Source organism: Eptatretus burgeri, chromosome 2, assembly GCF_056783735.1.
Source record: "Eptatretus burgeri isolate ZD-2024b chromosome 2, Ebu_testis_v1, whole genome shotgun sequence".
NCBI classification, from domain to species: Eukaryota; Metazoa; Chordata; class Myxini; order Myxiniformes; family Myxinidae; genus Eptatretus; species Eptatretus burgeri.
The window spans coordinates 23233672-23243373 of record NC_140962.1 but is presented as its reverse complement, the minus strand read 5'-3'; the positions used below and the strand labels follow the sequence as shown (position 1 = coordinate 23243373).

At 42.7% G+C, this 9702-nt stretch overlaps 1 protein-coding gene across 1 annotated transcript in view; it reads left to right on the top strand.

Annotated features, from left to right (window-relative positions):
- Positions 1–244: 244 nt before the first annotated feature.
- The window catches only part of LOC147031598 (uncharacterized), a 55226-nt gene continuing 45768 nt past the window's right edge, over positions 245–9702 (top strand). The window contains exon 1 of the mRNA XM_085865827.1: positions 245–669. The gene's annotated coding sequence lies outside the window, so the exon portion shown is untranslated. The remainder of the gene's footprint in view (positions 670–9702) is intronic.

Below are 9702 nucleotides of genomic sequence, written 5' to 3'. Positions count from 1 at the left end.
CCCTGTAATGTCCATTTTGTATACTCCGTGTTCCCTGCCCCATCCCTCTCCCTTCCACAGATCTCCTAATGTCTCTGTTCCCCATTGTTTCGTCCTTCCCTCTCGTCTCCTGCTCCCCTTGTTTTTCGTTCTGTGTGTTCGCCCTCATACGAGCCTCGACATTGTATATCAAAAAAAAGTTTCATCCGAATCCGTTCACAACATTTGGAGATATCCTGCTCACAGAAACAAACAGGGGTGAAAACATAACCTCGGTCCACCACCTTTGGTTGTGCCTGCTGTTGGCTTAACGGTTAAGCTGGCTGGTGTGAGATCTTTGGGTCTTGAGTTTGAGTCCCCTTTGTCCATTGAAATACCATCAAGTGGGTTGACTCAACTTGTCATCCTTCTGGAGTCGGTAAAACGAATACCAGCTTACTGGTCACAGGGGCACTGTATCAGCGGCACTGCCGTGCTTTCAAAAAAAAATGAATCGACCAGCAGCCACAGGCTGCATTCGAAACATCGTTGGACGCACATCCTGTCCTCGTTGTCGTTGGACTGGCGCACGCACATCCTGTCCTTATCGCTGGTCGTGCGCTGCAGCTGTAGCTGTTGCGGTTGCGGTGACGATCGTAAATCAACCCGAACAGGTTTGTTCCGTTCCGTTCCATCGCCGCTTTACGAACGGTAAGTTAATAAGTTACGATCAATTGTCGAGTCTTAAACGGGTTTCCGATGGTTCATCCATATCCATGGTGATGGCTCGCTGACTCTGAGGCGCGGGTGGAGGAGTCGGTGTTTGCGCGGGTTTCGAGGACTTATCCTCACAGCATCGATCGACATTCGACATGGCAGCGCGACTTGCTTGTTCCTTCCAAACTTGACATTTGCTCGTCATGTTCAAGTTAGCTTCTGTGATGAATCTTTGTTGTTGTTGTTGTTGTTGTTGTTGTTGTTGTTGTGGTTGTGTTTGTGGTTGTGGTTGTGGTTGTAGTTGTAGTTGTAGTAAGCTGTGAGAACATCCGGGCGTTTCCAGTGTCTTCGTCATGTGATTCGGTGAGACGTTAGTTGATCTCGTTAAAGTAAATAAATGTTTCGCCTTTACCATTTATTAGTGGGGCACATAACAGCAATTTTTGAGAGGAATCGTGCAAATGATGATATCAAATTTGGCGCATTTGTTCTCCGGGGGATTCTAATCAAATCTGCCTGATTGGCCATTTGAAAATCCAAGATGGCGGCCATTTTTCAAGATGGCCGCCAAGTTAGCCTCCTGAAGTTGACTTTTTGCTTAGAAGTATTTGTAGTTGTCCGATTTGTATGATCTAGGTGTGGAATCCTATGTTTTCAAGCCTGCTGGAGTGGATTTTCCTGTTTTTAAAGCCCCCTGACACATTTTTTCTGATTTTGCACCACTCTAATGATTGTCATATGAAGCTGAGGTCTTTCTGCAACCGGGCCCTGGCTAGTAAATGTTCCTCCAGCTGCTACTGTCCACATATGCAGCTGCAGAGTGCTGTGCAGGGGGGCCCTGACTGAAAGCACTTGCATCTCCGGTTGCAACCTTTCTTACAGGAACACTTGGTCAGTTCCTGACAGCTGGCTGCAATAGGGGGTAGTGTTGTCCAACATATCTGCCACGTCTCTCCTTTTCGTGTCCATCCCCATTCAGCGGGACTGCTAGTGTCTGGACTGGAGATGCTTGCCTGGCCCCAGATGATCCCAGCCTGATAGGCCTCACACTTTGCATGTTCTCTGAGGGCTGCCTGTGTTGGTGGAATTGAGTTTACGGCCTCTGCTTGTGGGAAAAGAGATCCATTCTTGCTCCGTCCACACCAGTAGTTGTGCTTGATCTGTCATACATGAGGATAACGAATCTCTCGAGCCTCTGCAGGTCAAGATCACGAATCAATGTTAGATGCTGGCTGAGATTGGTGAATGATTCAGAAACATCATCAAAGACGTTCCAAGTCTGCCATGCAGTTTTCTTCCCTTTACCGCGGAAGACAGACACGACGTCACATCCAGTGAACGCATGGAAGTATGGGATCCCTCTAGCTTTCTCAGGACCTATTGCAGAAACTACCTCATGGACTGGAATCCATCACGCCTTGGCTCCTTGGCCAAAGGCAATCCACATGTTCTCAAGACCGAGTTCCTTTAAGGATGGCAGTACAGATATTGCTATGACTAGTATGTCTGTGTCATTAGCCTTAATGATAATGGGCTTGCTACCATCCATCGTTGCATCCCTGGCGTGTACAAATATTCGAGTGTCAGCTTCTTCATGACAACATGGAGACACAGCATCCAGTGACTTCCTTGTGTTGGAGCATGTCTCGTCTTATTATCCCAGCAGCTTTCGCGAGATGGATCGCTTCACCATACTTGGATGCTTGTGTGAGGATTGAGCCTACATCATTCTCAAAAGCCAGCAGAACATCTCGTCCTTGGCGATGAGCTTGCAGCTTGGGGATGTGAAGAAGCAGCTGGTCCTCAAGTCGAGTAGGATGAACATCAGGTGATTCAACACCAAGCTGCTCCAGCCTCTGCTCGTAAAGCATGGTCATATCAGCAAGCCTGAAAATGAGTGGATCTGTACTATCACTGGCAGTTTTCATCTCTCTAATGTAGGTGACCAGTTTGGAGAAAGCAATTGGATATGCTTCCTTCCAGTGCTCCTGTGCTTTCTCTTGCTCCTGCGCCTTTAAGTAGTCTCGTTCTCGGTTATACAGTGCCACCAAGCAGGCAGGGTGATATTTCAGTTCTTGTGCTACGACATCTTCTACACTCAATTTGGCAAGGTTTTCTTTCACTGAGTGTTTTTGCACATTTGTTTATTCTCTTATTCAATTTCATTGTCATTGCTTCTCTAAGCTCACCCCCTTGGGTTTCGCAAAGAAAACGTTCTTGTGTTTTAGCTTCTTGGACCTTTCGTGGGATCTTACTTTACTGCCCTCATCACTAGCACCTGCAAGGATTGATCTTTTTTCAGCTCTGTGGAACTTTGTGTTGTTAAATAGAAGCCTGCAACTCTCATGATATCGTGCCTTGTTTTGTCTCAAGGTTTCCTCTATCCCACCACCTTCGTCAAGTCTTGCAGTGTCTTGCTTGATTGGTAGTGCATTGAGTGAGTGAAACAGAGGAATATTCCTTGCCAAGTTTATATACCCATCATCTCCTCTTTTGGCAGGATTGGCCTGGGGGGACTTTAGATCTTCTTTCTTAACCTCCTGACAAAGGCAACACTTGGTCCAGACAGTGGTCCATGATTTACCAGTAGAACTCACGTCCATGGCCAGTATGACGTTCAGGGTCGAGGGTTTATCCTTTTACCACCCTGTACATGTATAATGGACACTTTCCTGTATGGGATACAACTAGGTTTATGCATCTGCCCTACACCTAGTCCGATCGTTCATCCAGTGCCATAAGTCCTGTGCGATCTGTACACCATCCAGATAACTAAAACCCCGTTATCCTTGGCTCTGCTCTCCCGCGCTGGCACGTGCTGTCGATTCAGGTGCGGCTGCCTAACTGATCCGGGGTTGATTAGGCAACATTTGGGACACGAGTAAGTTGTTGCAGTATGATGCCAACAATGATGCCAACATACAATTCCTACTTAGCTGACACTGAACCCCATGCTGAGTTTCACAGCAGTGATGTCACCAATGTGCCTTGGTAGTGCCCAATAATCACTCCTTCAAGAAATTCTTACTTGGCGATGAACTGGAAATGTTGATTAAAGGACTGGTAAGTGGCTTGGATTCAATCAGCACATCTGTTTCATCAACTTCGTGCACTTCGAAAATTTGGAGCTAGATGTACTCCATCACACGCAGAGACCTTCTGTGTGCTACCCTCATCAAGTTTAGCCCGCGAGCCAACACGGTTTACCAGGGTCTGGCCGATGCCGTGCACTAGCAACTTCTTGGAGCCATAGATAAGAGTTGGGCCAGTGATGAGGACCAGTGCCAGTAGTCCATCCAAGGGATGTGGCTGACTGCTGAAACAAAGGTACTACCTCTAACACTACACCCCATGCATAAGTAGCTACTACTACATACATGTTAAGTCATACAAACGTATGAAAATCATAAACAAATGTGCAAAATCAGAAAAAGTGTGTATCAGGGGGCTTTAAAAACAGGAAAATCCACTCCAGCAGGCTAGAAAACATAGGAATCCACACTTAGATCATGCAAATCGGACAACTACAAATACTTCTAAGCAAAAAGTCAACTTTGGGAGGCTAACTTGGCGGCCATCTAGAAAAATGGCCGCCATCTTGGATTTTCAAATGGCCAATCAGGCAGATTTGATCAGGAAGCCCTGCGGAACAGAAATGCCAAATTTGATGCTTGTATAATAATTTGCACGATTTTTCTACTATCTACTACACTACTACTGCCTTACTGCGATTGTTAATGTTTATACTTGTGTTTTGTTTATGCTTTCAGATATCGCCTTGATTGAGTTAATTCAAGCCTCTATAGTGAAATCGGCTTGTTTCTATCCTACAACAGCTTCTAGACGAGACGGATAATAATCAGGAATTCGAACCCCCATCGGCATTTTAGGTAAAAGTTGGTAACTTGACTTTTTAACCTAATTGATATGTGCTGAATCCAAAAAATATGTTACCAGGCTGAAATTTATGTTTGAAGGTGTGAAAAATGAAAAACAAAATGTCTGCTATTTTGTTCGGTAACATTTTGAATTTTTTATATCTCATGTCATACCATTGTTTCTTGCCATGCAAGGGAGCACAATGTAGTATTCAAGTAGTTCAGAATACATAGTGGTCATCTACTACCTGACCATCCATATTTAATCACTTGATCTTTAAAAAAATCTGAAAGAATATTCAATGTTATGGTAACGTTTCGATTATACAGTGTCGATGTTGAATTATTTGTATCAGGTTTCACGACATGTAAAAGGGTCTAATTATCCCTAATGGAGATATGGCTGCCCAAACTGTCACTCCGGGTGAAAGAGTACTGTCGAAAGAGAAGGGTAAATTTACCTCCTTCTCAACTGTCACTCTTGGGTTATTCGCAGCCCAGTAGACACAATTGTGTCTGCTAATTGTGCCATTAAGCTCAATTTGGCGCAAATTCAGTAACTTTCCAAACTCGCAGCAATAACCTGCAAAAGAAAATCAAAAATAAATAAATTACGAAAATTAATAATCTGCAAGACAATTATTAACAACATGACTTCCCAGAAAGAATCTGACAGCCGAAAAAACAGAAATCGGGCGCTACTTTTGACTCACCCTGTAATATCTCTCCGATGTGGAAAAAGGTAATAAAACGGCAATTCCTTTGGATTTTTTTTGCAATCGACAGTACTGTCGAAAGGGGGGGGGGTGTGGGGGGATTGACACAGTCATTTGACCCATTTCTCAAAGTCGTAATATTCGCTCGCTTATGCTCACGCATATTTTCCTTTTCAAACTGCAACATATTACTTCGTCAAACACCTCCCTTTTGACACTACTTCCCTGCTGGGGGGCTTCGCCTTCCTTTCATATGATAATTTCTTTGAACCAAATTGAGTCGGCAAATGGAGATCCTAAAAATATTTGTGAATGTTTTATTTTCAGGAATAACTTAATTTTCTAATTCCACTCATTACCATTGAATATTACTTGAACTTGGTTCTCGGTTTAATTACCTTTGTTGAGCAGAGATGAAAAATGACATCGGTCTCTTAAAGCTCATCTGAGCACCTCCTGACGAACACATCATTTTGATACCACTCATATACCACTCATAGACGAGGTGGATTGTTATGCTAATGACCTCCACAAGCATTGAACGCTACCAAAGAAAGCCAGCTAAACTCTTAGCAAGAGATGAAATTGTTCAATGTAATATTGTGAAGGATTCGGCGGTGGCGGGATTCGCACCCGACTCTTGACAGGCAAATGTTGAAGATTCGGTGTCACTTAACAGCACCGCTGTCTCAGGGGTTATAACACCGGCTGGCTCGGCACAGGTCTTATCTCGGGTTACGCGCCTCAGATCACGATATCAAAATACAACTGTGCCTTGCCAGCTGGGGAAATAGCTCCCAGTTACAGACTGGGTTTGTCAGAGACCGAGCGAAGTCTGCCAGTCCGTAACCATTTTGGTTTTAAATACGAATCGAGCGGATTGTTCCTCAGCATGGCACGAATAAACTCAAGTGGCAACTTTCATATGAATCAGCCAGATTTATTGGGGACATTTCGGGGAACACGACACAAGCAAAACATTCACGACAATGTTACAATAAATCTATAACCCGCTCTTAACTAGGGAGCTACGGATTACGGGTTTCGAAGGGAACCCGAGCGAGACAAACCTTAGACAACATGCAGACAAGACACAGAGTACTTGGTGATGCCTCATGGACGAGAGGAAAAGTGTCAAAGGCACAATGCGGCCAAATCAGGGTGTTGGGCTCCGCAGGCGAATCGACGGGATTACAAGACGTGTCGAGCCGTGCCGTGAGTAGGGACAGTCAGAGACTCCGTCACTGGACTCCGGATGAACCTGTCGAGGACCTCCTCATTAAAGTCGATCGCCAACTCCCCTCATGCAGTTCCTCCTGCCTCTTTTACGAAGCAGATCGCAGACACCTACTAGCTGTTTCTCTCCTGCTTTCCCGGTGCTCGCTCTCTCGACACTCCCCCGGGGACCCGTGATTGGTCCATCGCTCGACATTGCAGCTGCCGACACGTCTCGCCGACCGACACTCTCAGAGCGCTGGGCGGGGCTAGTTCGGAGAGGGGAAGGAAAAATATGCAAGGCGCCTCCCGGTCCACCACCAATGTACGAACACTGGACAGCCTGCTACACCTCCCGACACACATGTAACGTCCAATTACCGAACAACCTGCTAAACATGCATTTAAGGGGGAATCTGGGCTAATCCTATATTTAATAACACACTAAGGGCCATTTCCGCAACACTATTACCAATGTTTAACTCTTTGGCTTGAGATAAAGTTTTCATATAAAAGATTTTACCAATTTTTAACTCTTTGGCTTATGATAAAAAAAATTCACAGAAGATACATAGAAGATTCACATTGGATACACCGTTATTTTAACTCTTGGGTTGAGAAGAAATTATGCAGAAAGTCTGTCAATTTTAAACTCTTTCACTTGAGAATAAATTTATTTTTATATCTTATAAGATGTCAAAGAAAAGTGAAAGAAAAGAACCATTGTTTAATTTTTATTAATACTTGTTTTTATATCCCTTTAAACCCATAAGGTAATGTATTTATTCCATCACTCATTATGTATTTTATCATCAAATGCCGTTAGAGCTTTCTTACTCACAGTCTCTGAGAATATTGGTTCACGAGCACCAGCCAGAGTGACCACTATATTCGTTATGTCTGTGTGTCTGTCTGTCTGTTGGGTAGTCAATCTAGTCTACCCTTATTGTCAGTATTTCCGTCGATATGTTTGTCTGTCTGTCTGTCTGTATGTATGTCTGTTCGGTCCAGTGCTCCGTTAATGCTATGGCGATTTTGATGAAACTTGGTTTGTAGGTTCATACCATGACCTAGTTGTGTGGAAGTGAGAACCATTGCTATGGACCCATCCGTTGCCTAGCAAAGGACCTTTGAAATTTTCAAAAAAATCTCAAAAATTTATTTTTTCGAAAATCAAAAAATCGGGCCATGAGCGACTGTGGGCAGTACATTCATCCATATTGTCAAAAATTTCCAGCCGGATCCTATGAAAACTGTCGGAGAAGATAGACTTTGAATGAACCCTCGTCGAAAACAATAAAAAAACGAAGTTCGTTATATCTCAGAGACTATGAGTCAGATATACATGAAACTGGTATGGTAGGTTCATGGTATGTCCTAGTTATGTGTGAGAAAGAACTGTTGCTATGGACGCTTTTGTTGGCTAGTAACGGCTGAAAAACGACTAAATTTCACTTGATCGACTACCCATGTCCGCCTACCGTCTTGTCTGTCTGTGTGTCTGTCTGTCCAGAGCATAACTCCATGGACTTTGATCCAATCTTGATGAAACTTGGTTATGTGTTCGATATCAATGTCTAGTTGTTTTTCCTGGATGAGGGCATGCTACGCCCATTGTGTGCGAAGCCACGCACAAAAATAGCCATTTTTAGCAGGTAGTCGGATTAAAAAATCTATCTTCTCCTAGGGAATTGACTGAATGGAATGGGTTCTTCGGTACTGGAATAGCAAAATGAATTATCTAAAACTTGTCATTGTCCGATTTTTCATTTTCGTCCCATGGTCAAGGTCACAAAGTCAAAAACTTAGAAAATTGCGAATTTTGACATAAAAATCATACGACCGCCCAAACTTTGAGAGCGAGGATGGCAATATTTTTTTATGCATAATTTTGAGGTCATTCTCCACCTCAAGTCTTGAAACCATTTTGCTCTATCTCGAACACCTTGCCCGTGGCGCCCCCTTCAAGTTTGTTTTTACGCTGATTTCATCAAAGTATGGATAATCTGAGAAGTGCGAAATGCCATATAGCCTATATGATGTTATATTGTTCCTGGAATGTTCCAGAAGAAGTTTTGCACCAAAGGTCATAATCCTTGACCTTTGACCTTTAAAGGCCACAAAGGTCAAATTTTCAAAGTTGTGGGAATCGAACCGGGTTTTCAACCTTCTTCGACGAACTAACTCCAACAAGCTATAGCACGTATCCTTTTTCCTTATTTTAATGTCCACAACATTGTTTTGTGAACTTTAAAGGCTATGCAAAGGTCAAATTTTGAAAGTTGTTGAACGAAATAGAGTTTTCGACATTTTGCAGCTAATAACCTGTCACCCGTACCACATCATGTTGATCATTTTTATAACTTGGTCAAATATTATCACATTGTCTCATCCTTGATTTCTGAAACAATCTACATCGTCAAATACCGCTCGTCAACCATTGTCATCTTCAGACTTGTTTCGTGTTTATCATTTCCAATAAGATTAATCTCTCGATAAACATCCTTTCTCTTCCATGTTCATTCAAGGTAATGTTGAAAGTTCATGGTCTCTTTTAATACACTCTTCTTTAGACCTTTAAGTTTCTTTTCACATTTGAATTCATTTAATCCTCTCGTTAAGTATTTATAAGCACATGCCTTTGATCTAACACCTACAAATTCACTTAGTACATTTTCACCGAATTCATCTTTAAATTTACCAATAACCTTTTTATTCTAATTTGAAAAGAGTGAGTTGTTAGGATCATAATTAATTGTGTCATAAATATCTTCATCTTCTTCCATATGCTTATAAACATCATCTGTAGTTATCTCCAGTATGAAGCTATCTGCATCCATATATAGCAAAACAATATTCTCACGATATCTCCTCTTTAGATTATTGTAAAAGTAATCATACATTAAAAGCTTTGAAAGATCTAACATCGCTGTTCTCACATCAATTTGGTTAAATAAATGATCATATGGAAGGAAGGTGAAGCCCCCCGCCCCTGGCAGAGAAGTAGTGTCAAAAGGGCAGTGTTTGACGAAGTAATGTGTTCCAGTTTGAAAAGGAGAAATATGAGTGAGTGTAAGCGAGCGAATATTGCGACTTTGAGAAATGGGACACATTACTACGTCAAACCCTCCCTTTTGACATTAATATTGAGGCTCAAGCAACATAGGCTAAACAAGTGTGAAAACAACATGGATTCCTCTTGCTCATGATACAATTCA